The sequence below is a fragment of the Heterocephalus glaber genome, unplaced genomic scaffold (genome assembly GCF_053883595.1).
Source record: "Heterocephalus glaber isolate CG9 unplaced genomic scaffold, H.glaber_assembly_v1.0 deba00001481, whole genome shotgun sequence".
NCBI classification, from domain to species: Eukaryota; Metazoa; Chordata; class Mammalia; order Rodentia; family Bathyergidae; genus Heterocephalus; species Heterocephalus glaber.
Window position 1 is genome coordinate 42,463,393 of NW_028258317.1, and position 26,962 is coordinate 42,490,354.

At 36.0% G+C, this 26,962-nt stretch overlaps 2 pseudogenes across 1 annotated transcript; one reads left to right on the forward strand and one right to left on the reverse strand.

Moving 5' to 3' along the window:
* The first annotated feature begins 1,169 nt into the window (after nucleotides 1-1,169).
* On the forward strand, nucleotides 1,170-26,601 carry LOC147825918 (peroxisomal trans-2-enoyl-CoA reductase pseudogene; annotated as a pseudogene). Its single transcript, XR_015439920.1, has one exon. The product of XR_015439920.1 is annotated as a peroxisomal trans-2-enoyl-CoA reductase pseudogene (transcript).
* Nucleotides 12,459-19,206, reverse strand: LOC101721768 (cyclin-Y-like protein 1; annotated as a pseudogene).
* Nucleotides 26,602-26,962: the final 361 nt, after the last annotated feature.

The following is a 26,962-nucleotide window of genomic DNA, read 5'->3' on the forward strand; positions in this document are numbered from 1 at the left end:
TTTGGTTTTTTTTAACTTTTCTAGGTCCTTTGTACTCCTACATAACTTTTAAATTTCAATATCCAATTCTTCATTTATAGCAAGTATACATAGACCTGAATTTTTAGATATACCTTGTGTTTTCTGATCTTGCTAAATTCAAATACAAGTTCTAGGGGCTCCTAGAGATTTCTTAGTATTTTCTCTGTAGATGATCATTTCATCTACATATAAAGATTTTTGCTTCTGCTGTGCCAATCCTATCCTAGTTGTGTTATTTTATTGCCAGACTATTTTGGTGGGGCCTAGGTTTCAAAGTTTAATGGACAGATAAAGAGTAAGCATATCTGCCCTTGTTCCCTACCTTAAGGAGAAAGCTTTGTATCTTCTCCATTCAAGTAAGGCATTCTCACTGGAAGTATGGAGTACATGTCTTTAATCTATTGAGAAGATTCTGTTCTACTTCTAATCTCCTGATAGATTTTACCATGAACAGCTGTGGAATTTAGTCCAATACTTTTTCTCCAGCTAGTGACAGGATCATATGGCTTTTTCCTTCCCTCTGTTAAAATGATGACTTTTGAGGGTGGATCCAACACTGCCTTCCCTATAACAAAACCACTTTCTACATACTGCCAGATATGACTTCTAATAGTTTGTTTTCTTAAACAAATTTCTATCTATGTTCATACTTTTTTCTTTTATTATCTTTATCCAATTTTAGGATTAGCACAATGTTGATTTCCTAAAATGAGGGGAGAAGTGTTCCTTCTTTTTTCTGCTTTAATTGTTTGATATAATTTATCAGTTCAAATGTTTATGATCCTGCTGTTGCCATATAGGTGGGTTTTCAAGCTAGGAATAGTTTCTTTAATAGGTGCTACTCAAATTTTATTTTTCCTCCAGAGTTAGTTTCATTACTTTGTCTTCCAAAGTACTTCTTAGAAGTTGTCAAATGTATTTCAAAAACAATTTTTGTAATATGCTTTCTATATCTTTTAAATTCTGTAAAATCTGTGTTAATGTCTCCTAGATCTTAATATTGTAATTTTAAAAATGTATAACTGATACTGTGTAACAGGAAGAAAAGTTCTAAAAGAGCAGGGAAATTGGGAGGGGTAGGGGAAGGGAAAAAAGGGAAAGGAAAAAATATGAGAAGAGGAAAAAAATGGAAACAAAGTCTTTGCAAATAGGGAAGGGTGGAGAAGGTGAAGGGAGGGCAAGGGAAGGGGAAAAAAATAAGAACCAAGAGACTCATGTAATGGTACAAGATCCCAGTGTTGAATGTAACTGTATTTTATACCTAAAATGTACAATAAAGTTAATGGGGGAAAAAAAAAGAATTTCTTTTGAAGTTTATCATATGTGTGGGATTAAATTACAAGAAAGTAATAGCATAAAAAGCAATGGGGTGTGTTATGGCTTGTGTCTAGATGTCCCCCAAACCCTCATGCAGTCATAGGTGGGGCTTTCTCAGAGGTGGTGGATCTAGAGTGTTTGATACTGGGATTGATTTGTGGTGCAGTGCTAGGATCAAGGGCACTAGGATTAATGGTGTGAGTGCTACCCACCCTAAGTATCCTGGATAAGATATAAGGGATAAAAAGATCTCTGGTCATCCCTTTTTGCTTTCCTGCCTTCTGTCCACCATGAACTGTTTCTCCTCTGTGATGTGCCTCTGCCTTTCCATGCTGTCTTGGAGCCAGCCAACTATGGACTGATAAACTTGTGGCTGTTCAGTATTTTCTCTTGGCAATAAGAAAAGTACCTAACATAGGGTATAAATGTTGTGAAATATTTCCAAGACCCTTGCCTTGTCTGGTAAATGTTAAAAACTGTAATTTATACTAAACACTAATGAACATACACATTTAGTAACTATTAAAAGATGAGTATCTTACACTCACAAGATAACAGAAGAGGAAAATGAAACATTAAGGAAGACTTGAATAATCTAAAATAGGACAGGACTGAACAGAAAATGAGAGGTAGACCAAGCAAGCTCAATAAAAAATAAATGTAAATTAGCAGAACTAAACCTAAATAAATCAGTAAAAAAGTAAATGGACTAAATATTCTAATTAAAAGATGAGAATGTGATGTCAGCAACAAGACCAAGTAGAAACCTTAATAGTCACTCCTCCATATCAATGAGTCAACAATGGTATATAGAATAATTCCCAGAGACCAACAAAGAAGCTCCTGTACCCTGGGTCCAAAACAAAACGCAAAGAAACAACTAGGAATGTACATGGCGAGTTCTTACTAACCTGCACCTCCCAGCTTCTCCCTGGGGAATAAAGGAGAGGACTGTTCTATACATCCAGTGTCCTGATATTTCAATACCACTGCCAGGGAGAATTGTTTCTGTTTTTCCCGAATCTGAGCACTGGTGCAATAAGGTACAGTTTGGAAGCAACTTTGAGCAAAAGTGATTAAAATGGTTTAAAGTAGGTACATGGCAATTGGCCAAATCCCCTTCCTGAGCTCAGTATACAAAATTTACCTAATTCCAAGTTTCTCCCAGGAAAGGGAACTATGTGAATCATTGATGCAGTGTCCCACTTTTTGATGAGTGGCTGGACAGGTTGGCTTTTGTATCACCTCTCTTAAAGCAGCACTTATATGACCTGGCATATGCTAGATGTCTGTGAGCCACTGAGAACAAAAGCAATGGTTCAGATTAGTATGCATTCATTCCTAAAGCCCCTTCCTCCGTCTTGGAACAAAACAATAAATCAGGAAACTTTAAAGCCTCAGCTTCTCTCTTGGGAGGGATAGACTGAAATTTAAATCCATTGTTCAGATATTTTGGGGGCTGCCTAAGAAGTAGTTACTGTTTTACCCAGTTTCCAGGTTATTCTGTGTGCCTGAGAACAATTGAAAACAAAAAAAATAATTGGGTGATGTGTTGCTACTTCTGAGGACATGCAGTATGACAGGTAGACACTAGAGGGAGGAAGAGATTATAAAGTCCTGATAAATAATGAGGAATTTACTCTTAAGTGGAGAGAGTACACATTTACAGAAAAATTATGGGAAGCTTCTAATGTTTCTAAGCAACCTTATGGTGATTTGTACAGCAAACTGGTTTTACAATGCTAATACATTAAGTCTGGAAGAGGTGACAGTTTTTTTTCGAAACCTACCAGGAACATCAAGATACATGAAACATAGCACCCAAAAAGGGACAGAACGAATCTCCAGAAGACAGACTTAATGAACTACTGGTACACGAATTAGCTGACAAATTATTTAATATAACTGTCATAAAAAGTGCTTAGTAAACTCAAACAATTCAAGAACAAAATGAGTATTTAAGCAAAGTGACAGAAAATAATTTTTAAAAAAACAGAAATTTAAAAGCTGAACAATGCCATAACTGAATTGAAAAATGTATTATAGAAGTTCAAAAGCAGACTTGATCCAGCAGAAAAAGAACTGACTGTTCAATTTGAAGACAGATTATTTAAAATTATGCAGTAACTAGAGTAGAAAGAAAAAAGATGAATGAAGAGTGATAAAATTTTATGGTCTCCTCAAACTGATCAACATATGAATCACAGAAAGAAAACAGAGACAGAGTGACAGAGAGAGAGAAGAAAGCTTATTTTAAAATAATTGAAAAATTTTCTTATTGGAAGTCACGTGGTGTTAATATCTTCAAAAAGAATAACTCAAACAACTGTACATGGAGACTCATTATTTTCAAGTATTAAAAGTAAAGAGAGAAGGGCTGGGGATTTAGCTCAGTGGTTTCGTCGCCTGCTGCGCAAGCCCAAGGACCCGAGTTCAATCCTCAGTACCAAAAAAAAAAGTAAAGAGAGAAATTTTAAACAATAGAATAGCTGCTTGTCACATACAAAGGCACCCCAGTAAAACTAGCAATGTTCATCTCAGGAAAGACCTAAAGGGACAGTAGGAATAAAGTGAAATGTTCTAATTCTGGAAGAAAAAAAAGTACTGTCAATCAATAATACACTATGTAGAACTACTAGGTTTGAAATTGAAGAATAAATAAAACTATTTCCAGATCAACAAAAGCTGAAGGAGTTTGAAAGCTAAAGGAGTTCATTACCAGTAGACCTTTAGAAATTCTAAAGGGAGCCTTCAACTTAAAATGAAAGAACACTGAACAGCAACACAAAATGATACCAAATTATAAGGCTCATTCATAAATACATAGACAGAGAATAATGTTATGCCATAATAGCATAAATCACTGTTAATTCTACCATAGATTTTAAAAGACAAAGGACAAAAATAACTATAATTATACAACTATGTTAATTGATACAAATATAAAAGTATGTAGTTTGTGACATTAATGACAAAATTTTCTGGGGTAAAAAGTGGAAAGTTTTTACATGAGATCAAATTAAATTACCAGCTTAAAGTAGATAACCACAAATTGTGTTATGTAATCTGTATAGTAACTAAAAAAGAAATATCTTTGAAAGATACACAGAAGATGAGAAAAAAATCAAAACCTGGCATTTGAAAAAAATAGTAAAACACAAAGCAAGACTGAAAGAGGAAATGAGGCAAAAAAGCTACGAAATATTAAGAAAACAATTATCAAAATGGCAGTGTATCAGTAATTAACTATAAATGAATTAAATTCCTAAAGCAAAAGATATAGGCTAGTTGAACAGATTGAAGAAACAACAAAATGAAAAAATAAGACTCAAAAATACACTACCTATAAGAGATTCACTTTAGATTTTAGGACACAGAAGAATGAAAGCAAAAACATAGAAAAAAGCATTCCATGCAGTTAGAAAAGAATACAAGAATGGCCACACTTATATAAAATTGACTTTACATTAAAAATTGTTACAAAAGAAAAAAGGAGATTATATAATAAAAAGCTCAGCACATCAAGAAAGTATTGAAAATATATTGGGTAAGGTCAGAGGGAAATGGAAACTTACTATTCAATGTGAATAAATTTACTGTTACAAAAAATGAAAATCTTCCAGAGTTCTGCTGTACTGTGTTATGTGGCTAGTTGAGAATATTCTTCTGTACACTTCAAAATTATAAAAAGAAAAGACCTCATGATTTTATATGCAATTTTAATAAAAGGACAGAGATTAGATTTGACAAAAGATAATAATGTCCAGCTCTGCATTATATAATGTAGACTCCAAGTAATTAAAATAAAATATAGACACGTGTAGACTGAAAGCAAAGGGAGAAAAAGTATACCACACAAAAACTATTTCTAAATATGAAATAATTACATTGCAGAGAAATCTGACTTTAAGATAAGAATGATTGTGAAAATAAAGAGGTGAAAGAGAAGATGGTGCCTGAAGGGGCAGTAACAAGGTTGAGCATCTCTGAATTGGTGCTAGAGAAAATCAGATGGAGAGGAAGCCAGCTCTTCAGTAGCAGCATGGCTGATTGAGTAGACTTGTAACCACTCTGTCCTCCTCTCCAGCCATGGCAAAGTGAGAAATATCCAACCCAGGCCAGAACAAATCACCACACACTCATGCACCTGCCTATTGTAAATAGTAGCACTCCAGCAACTGCCAGCAACAGGATGCACCTAAGTTTTATGCACTGTAGCACTCCAGGGCCTGCAAGAAATGAGATGGACCCAGCATTGTTAAAAAAAAAGAAAAGAAAATTGCACTGTGATGCCTGTGAGCAGCGGAATACACTCTGTCTAATAAACAATAGAGTTACAGCACCTACAAGCAACAACAGAGGAAGAACATAATGACAGGAGTAAGTCAATACCTTTCAGCAGTAACTTTAAATGTGAAAGCCTTCAATTCCCCAGTCAAAAGACATAGATTGGCAGATGGGATCAAAAAACAAAACCCAACAGTCTGCTGCATTCAGGAAATTCATCTAGGGGCCAGGGATGTAGCTCAGTGGTGCCACACCTGCCTCGCAAGCACAAGGTCCTGAGTTTGATTCCCTGTACCAAAAAGAAAGAAAGAAAGAAAGAAAGAAAGAAAGAAAGAAAGAAAGAAAGAAAGAAAGAAAGAAATTCATCTAATCCAAAAAGAAATTCACAAACTAAAAACCCAAGGATTGAAAACAATATTTCATGCACCAGGACCCAAAAAGCAAGCAGGAATAGCAATTTTTTCTCAAAGTAAACTTCAAGCTAAAATTGATTAGATGAGGCAAAGAAGGTCATTAGATATTAGTTAAGGGAACAATTGAACAGGAAGAGATAACAATTGTAAATATATATGCACCAAATATGAGTACACCTAATTTCATAAATCAAACACTGTTGAACATAAAAGATTGATAAACACCAGCAAAATCATAGTGGGCAACCTCATACCCTACTATCAAAAACAACCAGATCAACTAAACAAAAACTGAAAAAGAAATATTGGAACTAAACCACACATTTGGCCAAGTGGATTTAATATATATCTACAAAGTGTTCTACCCTATTAAAACAGAATACAATACTTCTCAACAGTACACAGGATCTTCTTCAAAGTCAAACTCATACTTGTCCATAAAATCTGCTTAAATAAATATAAAAGAATCAAAATCATCCCATGTATACTATCAGATCATAGCACACTGAAACTTGAAATTAATCAGAAAAGAAACCACAGATTGTTTACAAACTTAAATAGTAAATAAGCACTCAGTAGGTTACAGCAAAAAATGAGGAAGAAATTAAATAATCCCTAGCATCAATAATGCCAGTACAGTACATCAGAACCTATGGGGCACAATAAAAGTAGTCCTATGAGGGGAATTTATTGATGTGAATGCTCACATTAGAAAAAGAAAGCAGGTTCTAATAAATAACCTAATGAAGCACCTGAAGAAACTAGAAAAATAAAAACAATCCAAACCTAAACCTAGTACAAGGAGGGAAATTATAAAAAGCAGAGCACAAATTAATAAAATTGAAACTAAAAAAATACAATTATTCAATTTGAAGAGCTAGTTCTTTGAAAAAATAAACAAAATACATAAACCTCTGGCCAAACTTACCCCCCCCCAAAAAAATAGGAAAGAAAAGGAAAAACCTACAGCAATGCAATTAGAAATGAAAAATGTAAAATCATAAGAGAAAGCCCTGAAATCCAAAAGATTCTAAATACATATAAACTACCAAAACTAAACTAAAACTAAAAAGACATTAAAATTCCTGAAAAATCCAAGAATAGACAATGAAATGGGGCAATAATAAAAAACTTACCAAGAAAACCCACCAACTAAGAAAGCACCTGATAGACTCACCATTGAATTATACAAGATCATCAGGGAGGCTATAACACCTAAATTCCTCAAACTATTTAAAAAATTTGAAAGAAAAGGAGTAATTCCAAACTCATTCCTGAAAGCTGGCATCACTCTGATTTCAAAACTAGACAAGGACTCAACTAAAAAAAAAAAACTACAAGCCAATTTCTTTAATGAAATTAGGAAACAATACTATTCACAGTAGCATAAAGAAAAATTAAATACAGTAATACCTCAGTTCATAAGTGCTTCTTTTCATGAACAATTTGGTTTGCTAACAGAAGCACTCAGCAAAAGTTTTCTTCTATTCACTAACTCCACATTGGGTGATGAAGAACACGATTGCAGCCATCTTCCCCAGAATCATGCGATGAATTAAGTTCATGAAGCAGGGTACCACTGTACTTAAAAATTAAGCTAACCAAGGAGTTGAAAAACCCCTACAACAAAACTACAGTACTCTGAAAAAGGAGATTGAAGAGGGTATTAGAAAATGGAAAGATAGTCCCTCTTCCTGGATAGGCAGAACCAACATGATCAAAATGATCATATTTGCACAGCTGATGTATAGATTTAATGCAATTCAAATAAAAATACCAACAAGCATCCTTCAGAGAACTAGATAAAATAATCCTAATATTTATATGTAAGTATAAGACACCCAGAATACAAAAGCTATCCTTGATAACAAAATAAAGCAAGAAGCATCACAATCTAAAATTTCAATTTATATTACAAAGCTACAGTGATAAAAACAGCATGGTACTGGCATAAAAACAGACAAGTGGGTCAATGGAACAGTATAGAAGGCACAGAAACAACCGGAGAAAATGGCTGGAGAAAAGACAGCCATTGAGCAAATGGTGCAGGGAAAACTGGCTATGCAAATGCTGAAGATTGAATCTAGACCCAAAACTTTCACCATGCATTAAAGTAAGATCTAAATATTAAAACAGAAACACTTAAACTGCTGAAAGAAAAAAATAAAAAAACTCTGAAGTCATAGGTATAGGCAAGGACTTTCTGAACAGAACTCCAATAGCACAAGAAATGGTACTAAAAAATCAATAAATAGGAAAGCTTCTTCACCACAAAGGAAACAACCACCAGAGTGAGAAGACAACCTGAAGAATGGGAAAAGATTTTCTTGTTCTACCTCAGACAGAGAACTAATATCTAGAATATATAAAGAACTCACAAAATTAGAGCCTCCAAAATAAAATACTCAGTCTAAAAATGTGCTACTGAAATGAATAGACACTTCCTAGAAGAAGAAGTACAAAGAGCCAATAAATACATGAAAAATATCTATCATTGCTGGCCATGAGAAAAATACAAACTAAAACAACACCAAGATTCCATCTTACTTCAGCATGAATGGCCATCATCAAGAAATAAAATAATACTAAATGCTGGCCTGGCTGCAGGGAAAAAGGAACCATTTGCATTGTTGGTGGGAATGCAAATTAGTACAACCACTCTGGAAATCAGAATTGAGTTTACTCAAACAAGTAAAAATAGAAATTTCTTTCAGTGCCAACTATTCTTTTTTTAAATTAATCAAATACTTTATTAATTTTTGAAAATATAAACAAGGGGAAAAATGACTAAGTGGTAGCATTGTTTTTAAAAATAAAAAATTGCAATTAATACTCAAATCTCCAAGCTTGAAATTCCATAAAAAATTTTGAGGTGGTAGATTGTAATATTTCATATGCCACTGCTTATCTCTTACATCTTTTTTCAAAACACAGTGGAACCTACAGTATGCAAGGTTGTGTGAGGCCCTGATATACCATGAGAAAGTATTTCCAGGCTGGAAGTGCTTTATTACAGACAAGATTCTGAAGACTACATTTGAGATGGCAGAGAAATAGATTTCACAGGGCAAGAACACTAACTGGTATTAATATTTCAAATTTGGGTAACATGGTTGTAATCTTCCTCAAATCACTTAATCTCTGTCGTGTAAAGCCTTCAATAACATTCCTAAAGTTCATGTAAATTTCCTCTTAAATAGGAAGACTTGAAATGGGGCATCTAGAGCCAGGTTAACATGTAGGGTAGACTTTAAAAGAAACTTTCATATCACTTGCTGCTATTGGGGTCCAATTCCTTTTTATTATATGTGAATTAACACTGCTCTTAATCAGCTTCTTTTACCAAATCTAGAGAAAAGAAATTTAAGTGGTCTAAGCAGATAGTGCATAGGTCTCAAAGAACTATTTAAAAGCAAGAGGGAGGGGCTGCTGTAGCACCACTCCCAGTGCAGAGGAGGAGGCTGCCGGGACCACTGCTCCCAGCGCAGAGGAGGCGAGCTGCGCAGACACCAGCAGCCCCGCCTCCCACCCAATCAAAACAAGAAGACATGGAAACAAGCCGCAAAACCAGACTTCCAGATCACCCACAGCAAACTCCAAAGGGAAATAAGATGGAACACTATGATACTCAACCACCTGGACTCCCTGAACTGGCAAGAAAAGAGGATCTGGAAGAAATGAAATCAGAAATAATTTCTCAGATAACAGCAGAGATTGTGCCCATAGTGCAAGACATGATTAATAAAAACAGGAGGGAAATTCTGTGGCAATACAAAGCATCCCAAAAGTCTTAGTGTAATTTTAAGCTTTGATGCCAGTAGAAGTATAGAAGCTGCAATGTTATAAAATATCATCTGAAAGTTTTAATTTTTTAAATGTGGAATAGTAATCTTCTCATTGCAATTTTTGTTCCAGTTCTTCTTTCTTCTATTCCCTTTAAGAGACACTAGGAAAAAATGAGAATAAAAGCTTAGTATTCCAAGTTTGCAAAACTGAAAATTTTAAATGATGTTTTAAAAAAGTTTGCAGCTTTTATACCTGCTGCAGTGCCTGGGAGGCAGCAGCACAGTAGGGTAAGACAACACTACACTGAAACTTTTGGGATACCTTGCATTTTACTATCTGATGTTATCACTAGACCACCATGTTGTTTTACATTATGAAAATATCTTCTATTATCTTTATTGAACAAGGGGAAAATCATCAGAAAACACAAAGGTCCATTAAGAGTTCACAAGATGCAGCATGGACACGATAGTGGTACATAGTCTGATACCTGACAGTGTTGACAGTCCCTCAGTGTCTTCGTGAGTATGAACATGCCCATGTGTGGGGCTGAGTGGTTGGCTCAGTGGTAGAGACCCTCAATTTTATTCCCAGCACTGTGCAATAAAAAAGATCCCCATATTTTAATGGCAATACTGCACAATCCTCCCGCGTCTGCAGACTCTCTAGACCTGCACCAGCAGTGGTCTACTCACTCTGAAGCTCAAGGAGATGGGCTCTTGGATGAAGGGCAAGAGCTGCCTGGAGCCTGGCTTGCTGCAGAACCCTGAGGCCATTGTGATGGGGGGTCAGTGGATGTGCATGGGAAAAGCCATTTCCAAGGAGCGCCTGCACCTGCAGTGTAATGTGGTTATTGCATCCTGTAAATTTGACAGACTAAAATCTGCTGCAGAGGAACTAAAACCCACTCTGCCTCTCAGCAACAAGGCTCAAGTTGCTCCCATACAGTGCAACATCCAGAAAGAAGAAGAGGTGAATAATTTGGTGAAATCTACTTCAGCTCTTTATGGTAAGATTGATTTCTTGGTAAACAATGGTGCTGGCCAGTTCCTGTCTCCTACTGAACACATCAGTTCAAAGGGATGGATTGCCTGATTGAAACCAACCTGACAGGCACCTTCTATATGTGCAAAGCAATTTACAATTCCTGGATGAAAGAGCATGGGGGATCTATTGAAAATATCATTATTCTTCTTAATGGACAACTATTAACAGCTCACAGTGGAGCTGTGAGTGGAAGTGTTTACAATCTCACCAAGTCCCTAGCTGTGGAACGGGCCAGCAGTGGAGTAAGAATCAACTGTGCTGCTCCTGGAGTAATTTATTCCCAGACTGCTGTGGACAACTATGTTGATTCAGGAAAAACCCTTTTTTTACAAGTTTCTTTCAGAAAATCCCAGCTAAATGAATGGGAGTTCCTGAGGTCTCCTCTATGGTTTGCTTCCTCCTGTCGCCTGCAGCTTCCTTTGTCACTGAACAGTTGGTGAATGTGGACGGGGCCAGTCTGTGTACACTCAAACTTACAACACACCAGATCATGACAACTGGCCTGAGGGAGTTGGGGATGTTTCCACTGTCAAGAAGCTCAAGGAGTCTTTTAAGCAGAAAGCCAAGCTCTAAGCCAAAGAAACAACCATTACATTTGTTCCAGAGTGCCTTAGCATCTTGAGAAAGCACATGTGTACTTTGAAAGTGCTTATAATTTGTATGGGAAAAAAATCACTTCTGTTTTTGTGATGATGAATTATATCTATGCAAAAATGATTCCTTTAATATGTGCACTTTTATGTGCCAACCACCATCTTTTAACATGTTAAAGATTATTTTTTTTAAGGAATGGAGATTAACACGTTAAATGATGATACTTATTTCTAAGAAAGATGTGAAAAATGAAAAAATGTAAGTGGAAAACAATTAGAAGGATCATGACTCTCCGAAGGTTTTAGTATGAAAATAATGGGAGAATACATACTTAACTTGTCACATAATAGTGATTATTACGGCTAGAGTTATATAACATCTTATTTTCAGTGAAAAATACATTTGGATCAATAAAACCTTATGGTAATTAAAAAATACTGCACAATCCTAAAGGCATATGTCACAATATAGGGGGCAGAACAATTATATGGGTACTATTGTTAAAATCTAATTTAAAAATTAATTAATGCTTTACGTTCATTTAAATTTAAACTCCTATTCCAAAAGCCTCACAGAGATCACAGGCACTGCCTTGTGAACTAAGCAAATGCCTCTGTGTCAGCTCTGAGCTTCTGCTTTGCAGTCCTTGAAACTCTGCTCACAACAATGAGAACAGGAAGTGTGTTGCTGCTTTGACAAGGTCTCTTTCTTTCCCGTGCAATGCAACTGTCACTGTTCAAGAGTTGATTGAATTCAAGGTCTTTCCGTTTAGTTTTTTTTTTTTTTTGGTACCGGGGATCAAACTTGAGACCTTGAGCTTGCGAGGCAGGCAGCAGAACCACTGAGCTAATTCCCGGCCCTCCTTTTAGTGAAAATATTAACTTTTCTATTTTTTTTGGAGGGGGGCAAGAGAGGTGGTATTTCTCTCGCTTTTGTAAATGAGGGGTTCATAATGACTTAGGTCCCATTTCTCACTTTTAAGAGAGGATGGTATTAGACAAAAAACTCAACAAAATTGCTATCACTGGATGATCTTCTCACAGCTGCTCTGCACAAGTCTTTGTCTTCACACAATTGTGACTTGATCTCTAGGTCTTGTGCTCTTTCTTTGGTAAGAGGCACATGCACGCAGCACATGCCATTCTCAAATGCTAAAATTCGAAGATCAAATTAGTATTTGCCATAAACACTGATAGGCACAGTAACATTAAACTTCAACAGGTCCAAGAATTGCCTTTCTGACTCATTTATGTCCTCAAGTGTAACATTCTTGAAGATCTGGCAGAACTCCATATTCCACAGAGTTTCATCATCCCAATCCTTGTAGGCAAGAAGAATGGCTCCCAGGACTATCCTTCTCCAGTTGGTGGGACAGTTGTCAATCTCAGCAAATGACAAAAGCCTTTCTAAGAAGACCAAGGTTATTATTGTGCCTTCAGTTGGTAATCGTGTGGCATTAAAAATACTAGCAATAAATCTGTAAATACGCATGTGTTTAGGATCATGTTCAAAGTATTCCTCTGGAAGCTTTTCTCTTGTGAGTGGATGCAATTGCTCATCAAAAATATCCAGGCATCTGTTTGCATCTCTGTTCTTTATGAGGTAATATACAGCTATGCTCACACATTCTACTGTTATTCTATCATTAGGCTGACTGAGTGTGCTGTCATCTAGAAATATCGTTGAGCAGGAGCTATACCTCCTAGTAAGCTGCCCTGGAGATTCATCGATGAAGTTGTTGTATATCCTCTGAGCATCCACATACGCTTGACATTTGTTCAGGAAAATGATGCTTGCCCTTGGATGATCACAAGGGCTTGATTCCAAAACTACACCTGCTGGGCCCCATTACTTCTGCTGGTCAAGTTGCAGGAAGGCCTTGGGTATGGTCAGCTGGGCATCCTTGGTGGGTGTCCAGAGTCCTAGGCAGTAGCCTCGAGTCCTGGAGTGTGGCAGCCAGATGTCCCAGATAGGGGCCTCCAGTGCTAGGTGCCTGGCATCCCAGAGGATGGTGGTCTGGAGTGGTGAGGGCAGTGGGTGAGTCCTCAGGCCCCAAACCACTGAGGGACTGGCTCTGAGGACAAAGACAAGGCTGCAACTTGATGCTCCCTAGCTTCACAGCTGGAACACAGACTGACTCACAGGGTGGGAAGTGTAAAGCAGGGGACTGCTTGTGCATGTGCACCTCAGTGCCAACTATTCTACTAGGGATACTCTCAAAAGAAATCATATTACACTGATACCTGCATATACATATTTTTAACAGCACAATTCATAATAGCTAAATCTTGGAAGCAGCCTTTGTGCCCATCAACAGATGAATGGATAAAGAAAAAGGTGATATTTATACACCTATAAAAAAGGATAAATGCTATAAAAAAGGATAAATTTGAGTTATTTGTATGAAAATGGATATACCTCGAGACCATAATGTTAAGTGACATAAATCAGACACACAAGCTTAAATCTTGCATGGCTTCTCTTATATGAGAAGCCCAAATAATAAATAAAGAGCAAAATAAAAGATGGATACTAGAAAACAAATCTTTTGCAAATGGGATGGGAACCTAGAGAGGGATAGAAGAGAAGGGGGTAAGGAGAATGAGATGAGAAAAGAATTAAGGTTGTGTCCTATACATGTACCGCCTACCCACAAAGAATGTATTCATCATGTGCCTCAAATACGTTCTATTATGAAAAATGTTTTTAAATAAAAATAAAGAAGGTCATAGTGATTGAGAAAATATATAGACAAAATCAATTCTATACAAAATTTAGATAGCACAGTTACAGAACTTGTCCTAATTGAAATATGTAGAACACTATCCCCAGTATTAGCAGAATATACATCCTTGTGTTTGAAACACAGATTTTAAAATGAACCATATGCTGGATAGTCATAAAGTAAATCTCAAGGCATCCCACAGGACTGAATCTATAGCAATGTTATTTAAGGACAAAAATTGAACTAGGATGTAAATGACATTTAACAATAAAATACACAATCTCAAATGTCTGAAAGTTAAACCCAATACATATAAATAACTGACAAGCCAAAGAAAATTAACTTTGGAAAATATATTTGCTGAATAATGATAAGATTATGACCTATAAAAATTTATAGAATGCAGCTAAAATGTAATAGAATTGTTCAATTTTAAATGTAATAGACAGTCTAGAGAATCAATGTCCTAATGTCCAACTAAAAAAAAATTGATAAAAACACGGCATACTGAATGCAAAGTAAATAGGACACAATAAAGATAAGAGCACTAGAAAACAACATGGAAAACAACTATAAAGCAGAGAAAAGAAAGAAATCTAAAGGTTGTTTAAAGATTCTAATAAATTGATAAATGCCTGGCAAGACTCATAAAAAATAAAACAGAGAGACAGAAAAATAACACAAATTATCAATAGTAGAAGTTACTAAAAGAGGGCATTATTATACATTCTAAAAAAAAATTTAATGGGAGTAAGAATATACTTGTATTAGTTTTGGGAAGCTATTGTAGCAAGTTACCAGAAGCTGATAGCTTAAAACAACTACAACGTAAAGTCCAGGAAGTTTGGTTAGAAGTCCAAAAATCACTACCATTGGGCCAAAAACTCAGTGTCAGCAAGACCCTGCTTCCTCCGCAGGCTCTAGCAGCAAATCCAGGCTTTCCCTCCCTGTTTGCCTCCATTTTTCCTGTGCTCTCACCACTCCAGTCTCTGTACAACTTTTGTTTTCTGAGTTAGAAATCTCCCTCTATGGCTCTCTTCCAAAGGATATATCTGGTGGCATTTAGGACCTAAAATCTGGAATAATTTCCTCAAGATCCTTTATTCAGCCATATCTGCAAAAAACTTGTTTTCTTTTTTTTGTTGTTTTTGTTTGACACATACAGTAAAAGTAATAGGTTCTAGGGATTAGAGCACGGATAACTTTTGCGAGCCTGCTTTTCAAACTTAAGATAGTTTAATTAAGAATTCTTTCATTGATCTCAAAATTCAATCAAAATATGAACAAACATAATTTGCTAAAACTAACACAAAAGGAGCAAATACAGCTTTTTCAAGATTAAATTAATTTTTTTAGGCTGGGGATTTAGCTCAGTGGTGCTGCCGCCTGCCTCGCAAGTACAAGGTCTGGAGTTCTATCCCTGGTACCAAAGGAAAAAAAAAATTATTTTTTTAAAACTTTCCAACTAAGAAAATTCTTGACTTTCCAAGAATTGACTTCACCAGTGATTTCTTTCAAATATAAGAAGTAATACCATCTTATATAAATTCTTCAAAGGAATATATTTAGGATACTTCCCAAATTATTTTACAATAATACAATAACTAATACCAAAATCTTGATACAAATCAAAAAAGAATCTTCAATTTATTTTATAAATGCTGATATAAAAATCATCAACAAAACATTTGCACTTTCCCTCTATTTATATATGTAACACTGGCCAGCATTTATTGCCAGTTTACTGTGGACATATACCAACTCTGTTGTGTCTTATACATTATTCTTATGCAATTCTCACCATTAACTTATTGACTAGGCTCTATCTTAACCCCATTTAACAACAAAGACGTGGTGAGTTTAAGTACATTACACCTGTATGTTACATCAATTAATGTGGCTAATAGATTCCACTATTGAGGACTGCTAGAAAACCCCTGGAAGCCTTCCCGAGACAGGAAGTTTCACTTTCAAAGAAGAAAGAACATGTCCTTATGGGAGGGACAGTTTGTGGCTTAAAACTCTGGTTGAAACCCGCATCATCTTGGTCCTGACAGAATGGCCTTCTCTCATCATTGCTAAAAATCCCATGATTGATTTTCATTAATGGTGAGAAAACACTCTGTTAAATTATAATCCAGCTATTGCCATTCTGAAGCTCAAAATCCTCATATGATTTACATTGCATTTTGGGTAAAATGCAATGTCTTTATGATGGTTGCATTAATCACCTTTCTATCGCGGTGACAAAATACCTGAAATAAACATCTTGAAAGGGAAAGTTTATTATGGCTCCTAGGTGCAGAGGTTCCATTGTTTTCAGGCCTGCAAGAAGGCAGAAATATCATGGAGGAAGGGTGTAGCCCATGAAAGCTGCTCACTTCATGGTGGTCCAGAAGCTGAGAAAGTGTGAGAAACAGGGAGAGATGAAGGGGCTGGGACAAGAGGTACCTTGCACAGCCAGGCCCCCTGACCCTCTTCCTCCAACTAAGTTCTGTCTCCTAACAGCCCATCCAGAGATGAACTCACTTTTCAGGAGGTTGTCACTCTCCTGATCCAATGACCTTCCCAGGCTCCACCTCAGAACACTGTCACATTGGGGATGCAGCCCTTGGTGTAGGAGTCTTGGGGGGAACACTTCACCTTTAAACCATAGAAAAATCCTGATTGGGGTCCTACCAAACTAAACTTCTATCTCACTCCTCCATTGAATTCCAGCCACTCTAACTTCCTTCCTCTTCCTTACACGTGCAGGACAGTCCAGCTTCTGCCCCCTGCATTGGCTCTTCTGCATGAAGCATGCTTGTCATAGACAGCAGAGGTCTCCCTCCCCATCTCTCCCATGGTCGCTCCTTACAACGGTCCACCCTCCTCTCTTCATTTAAAATTTAACCATTCAGTCCCAATGCACTCCCCATCCAACCGATTCTGCTTTTTATTTCCATATAGAACTATCCCCCTTTTACCTAATTTTTTAAATTCGTTTGTTTCATATGTTTATCATCTACCTCTGCCCAGTTAAAATTAAAACCCCAATAAGGAAACAATTTGTGTCTAAGGTATACGAGGCTGTGTCTCCAGTTCCAAGGGAAGTGCTATTTCATAGTAAATACTCAGTGAATATTTGAAGGGTGAATGCTTCAGGCAAGAGTTCTGATGTGTAAAACATAAATCTGAATTTGAGACTGATTGTTCAGAAGACAGAAATTTAAAGATTTCCGTAGTTTTGTGCTGTGGTTTAAAACATGAAATTGGGTTACATTGCTTGCTGTCTGGATCCATAAGCTGTCTGCTCCTTTCAGTATTAGACAAACTCTGTATTTAGGTTGCTTTTCTGAACACAAAACTGTATTTCTTTAATGGAGCATTATTGCCATTATGATTTTCATCAATTTGACTGATCCTCCACACTAACAGTGCAATATCATACAAAGGTTTCTGTCAGCTGAAATCATTGAGCGAACAGTATTCTTTTCATACACTCTCGGTTATCCTTAAAAGAAGCAATGGAAATGTATTTGACATGGGACAGTTTTTGAACATAATGCCCTTTTTTATCCCTTGATGTATGTCCATCAATGCCAGACAAAAATACCCTGACCTTGAAATGTTTGGTGCCATGGAAGAATTGAATCAGATCTGTCAAACAGCTGATTGGATCATTGTGTGACAATCAGTTCTCAAGATGACCCAAGAGCAAGCATCGGAACAGTGAATCCTCTGACTCCATAAAATATAACTCTAGATTCCCCTTTTAAAAAACTCCTAATGACCTGGATACAAATTACCCAACAGACTATTCTGTGATAGAGTGGTCTGGAACAATGTGGATGATATCCTTATTTTTAATTTTTAATTCTTGGGACCTGTAAAACTTGATGAGCACAATAAATAGCAACCACAAATAGAATCTACACATTGAAACTACAGATTCTGAGAATTAATTTGTAAAAGCCATTTCTTATCCTTTAAATATTCTTTTAAGCTCAGTTATGTAAATTACTTTTCTAAAACATAATATATAACAATGTATATATTATGGTATACCATTAGCACAAAATGAAACTGATTCAAGCACTCGGCTGAATTTTTTGCATCCCACTTGTTTATATTTTAAAACCATGCCACAGTCAATAAAAGCAATTACTGTAGGATTAGGCAAAGCTTTTATTTAATTAATGTCGTGTCATATCAAATAGAAGACTATTCCCCTTGAATTATTGTAAAACCTCATCATACTTAAACCATGTACTTCACTAGTGACCGGGCAAAGTGATTTAGACAGAAAAAAAACTTCCAGATGCCTTTTATTGGACTGATTCCAAATCACTAAAATATCTTTGCACTTGGAATACTGAGAAAAACAGCATCTTCTACAAATTACTCTCATTAAATATATTACTCTAAAAGATATCCAGCCTTATGCTACACTTGGTTAGACTTTTGATATGCATTCGGTTTTTCAGTCACTTTGCTTTTGAGGCCTGCTCTGTGTGAGGCAGTGAAAAAGAGAGCCCACATTTTATCTGATGAGAAAAATTTTTTTAAATGAAAGAAAAGGGTAGTTACAGATTATGATGAGTTTAAAGACCAATACTTAGATATGCTAGAATGATCATCAACCCACTCCGATAGAATAAGAGAAAGCTTTGCTCATATCCCGAGACACCTGTGAGGCCTAAGTGCTAATTATTTGATGAGAATAGTACTTTAGTGAAATTTACTACTCACATCCAAAAACACTTTTTTAACCTTCTGAAGTATGAAAGGTTGCACTGAGTCATAGATTTACAGAATGCTAGAGCCAGGGCCACCTTTCAGTTCATGTTGTGTGTGGTCCTAATTCAGTTTAAAGATGAGGTGCCTAACTCATGGAAAGGTAAAACATTGGTATAAAAATTTACCAATGCTCTTTGGAAGTTGAGCCATAACATCCATTGGAATCTCTTGGCTCTCAGGTGAACATTCCTCCCAGTGTACCTCTCTATCATAGAACGTAGGTGTCAGGCCCGGCATTCCATTGATGGAAAGACATGAGACGCACTGCCCAGCTAAATAAGCCTCACTGTCATTGTGGAAACCCATAGCATTGTAATATGGTAATTTCTTTCCAATGAACTCAGTTTCTGGCAAAAAGATCACATTCAAGCATAAAACACCCCTGTGAGATTTAATTTAAAAATTGCTTTATTTCTAAAGTTTAAGAGCTGTCTGAGACATGGAAATAAGCCATATGGCACCTATTAGTATGACATCAGAAAACTCTTTGGGGATAAAGGTAGACACAAATGATAGATATGAACAGCTACACAGTATTTACACAGTAATGTGTCATTTTTGAATTGCTTGTGCTGTTTTTACTAGTGGCACTATTTACCCATGGAAGAAACATATATGAAACCTTGCCTGCTGAAAGAGATAAATTTTGTGCTTATTTTCTCAACCATGATTAGATATATATATAGAGAGAGCATGAGCCTTTTATGGGGTGAGATCCACAGGGGTCACTGATAAGGAATTGAGAAACATATTCACGAATCTTGGGAAGGTAATGTTTCTGCTATCAGTCACAAGATATGTAGATGAATTATTAATCATACTAGTTGTTTATGGCTCATCAATATTAACCAGTTAGTGTCCCAGTGGTATCTCATATCAGTTGTCTAATATTTTTACATCACCTCCAATTATTAGAGTGAGGGTAAATATGTGTTTTGAAACACAATCCTACTTGCTTCATCATATGATTTAGTTACACTATGTTCAAAACTATGGGGTCAGAAAGAATATAGGTAACATTTCATATGAAGTAAACATAATCTTCAGCTACTAGAATATGGAATGTGTAGAAAAGAGGGAACTTGAGCATAGGGAACTGGCATGATTTTACGAGAAAGGGCAGTGGATCAGAGAGAAATATTTGTAATAATGCTTGAATAGTTAATGTTTCATGTTCAGAGGCAACTTTTTATTTTTACTCCTGCAGTCATTGCTTGGTGTCTAATATCTCTCAGAGCAATGGGGTTTGGTGTGTTTTCTTTCAACTTGCCAGCAATTCTGTTTGAAGGGGATTATCTGAGTGTCAGCTGGGAGCAAACCTCCTTCTTTACAGGAGGGAAGAGGAGCTGTTTATTTGACCAGCTGAGAGAAATGTACACAGAAGCAGACCTGCTAGTGTCACCAGGTCCCAAAGACCTCTGTAGGATACAGAATAACAGCTGTTTGCTTCAGTGAACAGATCCGAGGATTTTCGTTTAATAAATTGGTGCTCTTCTTTTATTAATATTTTTAAAGGGGACTGGCTTCACCATGTCCTGCTATGAGCCTTCCTACCTACATTTTAGGAGTAGTCCCACTGACAGATATTCTCAGCTACTAATCAATAGTGTTGAGGTGTCTAAGAAATGTTAGCAGGCCCAGCCTACTGCAGGCAGAAAGGAAAAAGAAAGCAGCTAGGTAACTTCTCTGAAGTTGCAGAATTATAATGTATGCAATTGTTCTTTTTTTTCTTTCTGAGCCTTCATTGTCTTTGTTGCTCCTCTTAACAAGATTACAGTTTTAAGCTTCTGCACCCCCAAGTTATTCATTACCTCCATTTCCTATAGAAATTGGAAATTACCCTAGAAATCTATTGAGTTATGATGATCAGAAATACACTTCATATACCTTTCATATTTTCATATTTTGTTTGTTTCTTTGGTTTTTACACTTTTGTTGCAATACAATACACATAGAAAAACACACAAAACAAATTTATAGCTAAAGCAAATTTTATAAAATGAGTAACCGGATCCCTTTCTCCCTAAGATAATCACTGTCCTAACTCAAATTTCAGCCATGCTTACATTTGAACTTCACAGAAGTCAAGTTATTTCACAGTGAAGCTTTTTGTATTTGGCTTAAATTTTAACATTTTATATATATTTTTTTCTTTTTTTTTTTTTTTTTGGTACCGGGGATCAAACGCGGGACCTTGTGCTTGCAAGGCAGGTGGTAGAACCACTGAGCTAAATCCCCAGCCCCTTTAACATTATATTTTTGAGACTACACATTATTGTGGGGTGGAACTTGGGGCCTCATACAAGCAAAGGAAGTGTCCTACCCCGATCTACATCCCCACCCCTGTGAGACTCCCCATGTTGCATAGAGAGTTTGAATACGTCTACAGCTGTGTAGGATCCTGTTGTAGCACTATACTGAAGTGTGTTTATTACATTGTGATACCAATAGACATTTTAATTATTTCATACACTCACCAAAATATATAACACATGATGTTCTTGATTATGTGAATTTTAGCTGTTATAGTGAGTGGGTTATGGTACTTTATTGTGATTTCTCTGATTATCAGTCATGTTGAGTCACTTTTCATACGTTCACTGATCATTTCGATATCACCTTTGGTCTTTTCAAATATCTTCTCCCTTTCTTCTATTAAAGTGGCTCTCTTTTTCCTAATAATTCCTAGGACCATTCTATATACTCACTGTTTTGTACATGTGTTGAAAATCACCTTGCCTTGACTGTAACTTGCCTATTAACTTTCTTAATGACTTTTGGTGACTAGAAATACCCAATAACAAAGACTAATTTATTTAAATTTTTATGGTTTATTTCATCTATTTTAGAAATTTTTATCTCAAGATTATGAAATAATGCTCATGTATCACTTTATATATTTTGTCTTTAACATTATGATGTAAAATTCTCCTTAAAGTGATTGTGTTATGATATAAGACAGGAGTTAAAAATAATATATGAAGAAAACTTCTGAGGCAGGAGAGGAACAAGTTAAAGGCCACTTAGAAAGGCAACCTAGGCTGTATCAATCAATTGATCAATTAGTCAATCAATAAATATATAACAAGGGATGAAGATATAGCTCATCACTCCCTGGGTTCAAAACCTAGTACCACAGAGAAAGAAAGAGAAAGGGATCATCATTTTCCACTGCTCTCCTACATACCTTTGTCAAATATACATGTCTCCTATTGGTCTCTGTGATGTTACATTTATCAGTTTTCCTACCCATATACAGGCATTTCTCCTTTAATAACTGAGTTTCTGACCTAAGTGAATAGGTTGCTAAATGAAGACTTGTATATCGTATGTACATTATAATATTCAGAACAAAAAATGGTCAAAAGAAACTCCAACATGATTTTGCTTTTATTTGTGTAACTCTTTTATTTCGTGTGACTCTCACTGCAGTACTAGAATCTATAACAGAGCATAAAACTACAGAACTGTACTGTCTAGTACAATCAGCAAAAATTACAGTACTATATAAACAAGGTGTACTGTATAAAAAAAGAGGCTGAAGCTCTATAAACAAGCTGAACAGAACTATACAAAGAAAAAAACTGGTTATAAGTCCCAGCAGGGAGTCCTAAATCTGAACAGCACGCCTTGGTCATAATCCAAAGAGTCATTAAAAGAGTCATTAAACAGGAAGGTCATTAAATGAGGAATATCTGTACAAATTTCAAAGAGCTTTATCAAAGGTAGCTTTTGAATAATACTTGATGTTTGATAATCATGCTTCTTTGGTAATAGTTTAACTTCTATTCTTCTATTACTTGTATTACATTTGCATACAAATTCTAAAATCAACTTATCAAATTTCAATAGTGTGTACAAATAAAAGTTTATATTTCATTGTAATTCCATTAAATTTATAAAGCAATTTGGAAGAAGTTAGCATCACTATGATACTGAACTTCCTAATCTGTAAGTATAGTATAACCCTACATTTATCTAAATATTCAATTACCTTCATAAATATTTCATACTTTATATAGAGAGATTATGTACATTTTATTATTTATTTTTATGCATTTAAAAATTTTGTTCTTAGTTTGCTGTCTAATATTTCTGAGAAATACAACTGATTTTCATATATGTACCTCATACCCAAGACCCTTGCCACCTATATTTGTTTATTAATATTTCATCTTTGTATACACAAAACCATATCATATTCTTTTTATTTAATTTGATGATATTTTTCCTATTTCTTCATCATTAATTTTCAATCTTGTCCATAAAGTGCCATGTATTTTGTGCTAAGAATGGTTTTAGTTATCATGGACAAGTTTTGATGTGCGGTATTTTTCACTTTCATTCTATTTCCATCTGTGTTCATTGAGAGTTCTTTTTTATGCAGGAGTTATTTTCTGATTTTTATTTTTTGTTCTTGATTTCCAACAATTTTCTAGGGTAACAAAGCCCCTTTTCTGAATTAGCCACTGCCCTGAGAGTTCCCATGCCTTCTGCTGCCTCTCCCTGGCCTCGTAGGCTCTGGAACCTTTTTCAGAGTCACTTGTTCTCATCTGCTTTGAGCTTCTATTGTGGATCATCCCAGGGCTGCCCACACAAGGACCTCTGAGCTGGCTGCCTGCCTACCCTGAACTCCCTTCAACACATCCTTTCCTTCCTCACGGACTGGGTCTAGTGGAAAACATATTGACTGTTTCCACTAAGATTTCTATTCTCAGCTGGGTCCTCAATGCTGCCCAACACCCTTTCAATTTTCCCCTCACTCATAAATCACAGCCACTCTTTACTGTTTCAACGATGAAACCAACAAATGTTTCTTCATCTCTTAGGCTTAGCGTAAGACCCACTCTGCTTTATTGGGAAGATTTATACAATATTCTCTATATTTTCTCAATTCCTCTCTCTTCCATCTGAAAATATTTTGGCACTAACTTTTGTTTCACTTGTAAATATATTACTTATTATTCCTCATTTCCCATTCCTTTGCTCCATCTTCTAAGGAAATGCACTGTCTTCTTTTTCTCAAAGCTGGCCTCACTGTCATATATTACTTTATGGCATGCTTTTTTACAACAACCCAGTGTTAGGATTCCATTTTCCTTTCTTAAGAGATTACCCTTATAATATTTCTCTGACTCATATTGTTACACAGGATTTATCTTCAAAGCCAGTTCTCCAGGAGATTATGCCAGTCCAATCAAAATTCACACCAATCAGAACCAAGACAGAATATCATTGCTGATATTATAGTTTGTTTTTATAGTTTGACCATAACATTACATAGGACTGCTTTATTCTAATTTACTTCTCTCAGTTGATGGGTGAAATTGTGACTCCTTCATGGACATTTGCTAAAAAGCTGGTCTTAAGAACAAATCCTATGTGTCTCTTGATAGTCTGTTCTCAATATTTCAAAATTTGCTGACAATATTTTGCTTCCCATAGTAAAGAAGATCACACATGTTGATGGGCTCAAGTGAATTTATTTTTTGCAAAAACCTCATTTTACAGTAGCTTTTGTAAGTATTGGCAAACTAAAATCTTGAAAAATATTAGGAAATCCTACAGTAGAGTGTGAATAGTAGAATAATAGGAGCTGTTTATATTTGCCTCAAGAATGTGGCCTATGCTTGTTTTTATAAAATACAGTTCTAATTGTATCTTACTTAGGCTAATATTGTAATCATTTTCCATTCCTGTTACACACCTTCAGGGGGAATAACAACTCAGAAACATGCTTGGAAAAGGCTGAAATTAAGCATTTAAACAATGCACAATGTGCTCACAGGTAGAAAATTAGAAATTTCCTGATGAACATTCTCCACATTTTCTGCAGCACTCATCATTGTCCCCTTTCTGATATTGTTTTAGAGTGGTCATGAACCATTTTATGTGGACACAAGTTACCAGACATTTTTACACTAACACATTGGATTTACCCAACAACTTTTGATTCTCATCCTCTCTCATTCTTCACTTACCAAAAGGTCCCTAAGGATGTCTCATTCTTATTCTTGAGCTCTAAAATTTCAGGTTTCATTTATATCATAGTAGTATGTAAATCCAACTAACATAGAGTATAGTTTTCAAAGTGAAATCTGTTGAAACATTCCAGAAAGTTTTATTTTAAATTCACTTTGAATTTTGCATTATGATTAAAGGGGAGAGAGTTAAGGGCACTGAATTGAATGTTCTCCAAGGTCCCTTTCAGCTTAAATATACTTTGATTCTGCAAAAGAACATGAAAAAATTGCCAAAACTGAAGTCCCTAGAAAGAATAGACTGCTTTTTTTTTTTTAAACTGTGTATCATTTAATTGGTACATTTTAGGTATACAATATACTGACATTCATCATTGGAAATTTGTACCTTTACATACTCTCTTGGTTCTTATTTTTTCCCCATTCCTCTGCCCTCCCTTCATCTGCTCCATCCCTCGCTATTTACACAGACTTTGTTCCTTTTTTTACATTTTCTCATATTAATTTCATTCCCTTCTTTCCTTTCCCCCACCCCTTCCCCTTTGCCCCTTTTCTTCCTATTTCACATTATCTATTATATCTTTTAGTCCTTATTTACATTTTCATTTTCTCACACTAGAGAAACTATTTGGTATTTACACGTGTCCTATTTATTTCAGATAAGAGTATTGCCTTGGGCCGGGGTTTTAGCTCAGTGGTTTTACCAACTGATGCGCAAGCGCAAGGACCGGAGTTCAATCACGGGTACCAAAAAAAAAAAAAAGAGTATCGCCTCAATGTGCAACCATCTAGCAATAAATGTCTCTAATTTCTCATTTTTTATGGCTGAGTAGTACTCCATTTTATTTTTTTAAAAAACATTTTCTTTATCCAGTCTCCAGTTGATGGGCATTTGGGCTGTTTCCAAGTTTTAGCTATTACAAACTGTGCTGCTATGAACATGGGTGCACATATATCACTGTGGTATGATTCTTTTCATTCTCTGGGGAAGATACCCAGCGGGAGAATAGCTCGGTCAAATGGGACTTTCAGTCCTAGATTTTGAGGTATCTCCATACTGATTTCCACAGTGGTTCCACCAGTTTACACTCCCACCAGCATTGGAGGAGGGTTCCTCTTTCCGCAGAACCCTGCCAGCATTTGTTATTGGTTAATTTCATGATAGCAGCCATTCTTTCTGGAGTGAGGTGGAATCTCAGCATTGTTTTCATTTGCATCTCTCGAATGACCAGTGATGTTGAACATTTTTTCATGTATTTATTTGCTATTTCTACTTCTTTGTCTGAGAAATGTCTGTTCATTTCAGATGCCCATTTTCAGATTGGGTCTTTAAATTTGGGAGGTCTGAGCTTTTTAAGATCTTTATAGATTCGAGATAGTAGACTTTTGTCTGAGGAAGAGCAGGTGAAGATTTTTTCCCACATTGTGGGTTCTCTTCGCACTGCTGGTGGTTTCTCTTGCTGTACAGAAGCCTTTTAATAAGAAGAGATCCCACTTGTTGATTGTTTGTGCTAGTTCATGGGCAACTGAGGTTTTGTTCATAAAATCTTTTCCTACACAGATGTCTTCAAGGGTTCTACCTAACCTCTGTTCCAACTGGTTCAGAGATTCTATTTTAATATTTAGATCTTTAATCCACTTTGATTTTAGTTTAGTGCATGGTGAGAGATACAGGTCTAGTTTTAATCTTTGGCAAGTTGAAGCCCAATTTTTCCAGCACCATTTATTAAAGAGGCTATCTTTCCTCCAGTGAGGGTGTTTGGCTCCTTTATTGAAGATGAGATGGCTGAGTGTGTCTGGCATTGTTTCTGCATCTTCTAATCTGTTCCACTGGTCCTCAGGTCTGTTTCTTTGCCAGTACCATGCTGTTTTTATCACCGTAGCTTTGTAGTAGAGTTGCAGGTTGGGGATTGTGATACCCCCTGCCATGTCTCTGTTACCTAGAATTGCTTTTGTTATTCTGGGTCTCTTCTTGTTCCAAATGAATTTTTGAATTGTTTTCTCAAGCTCTA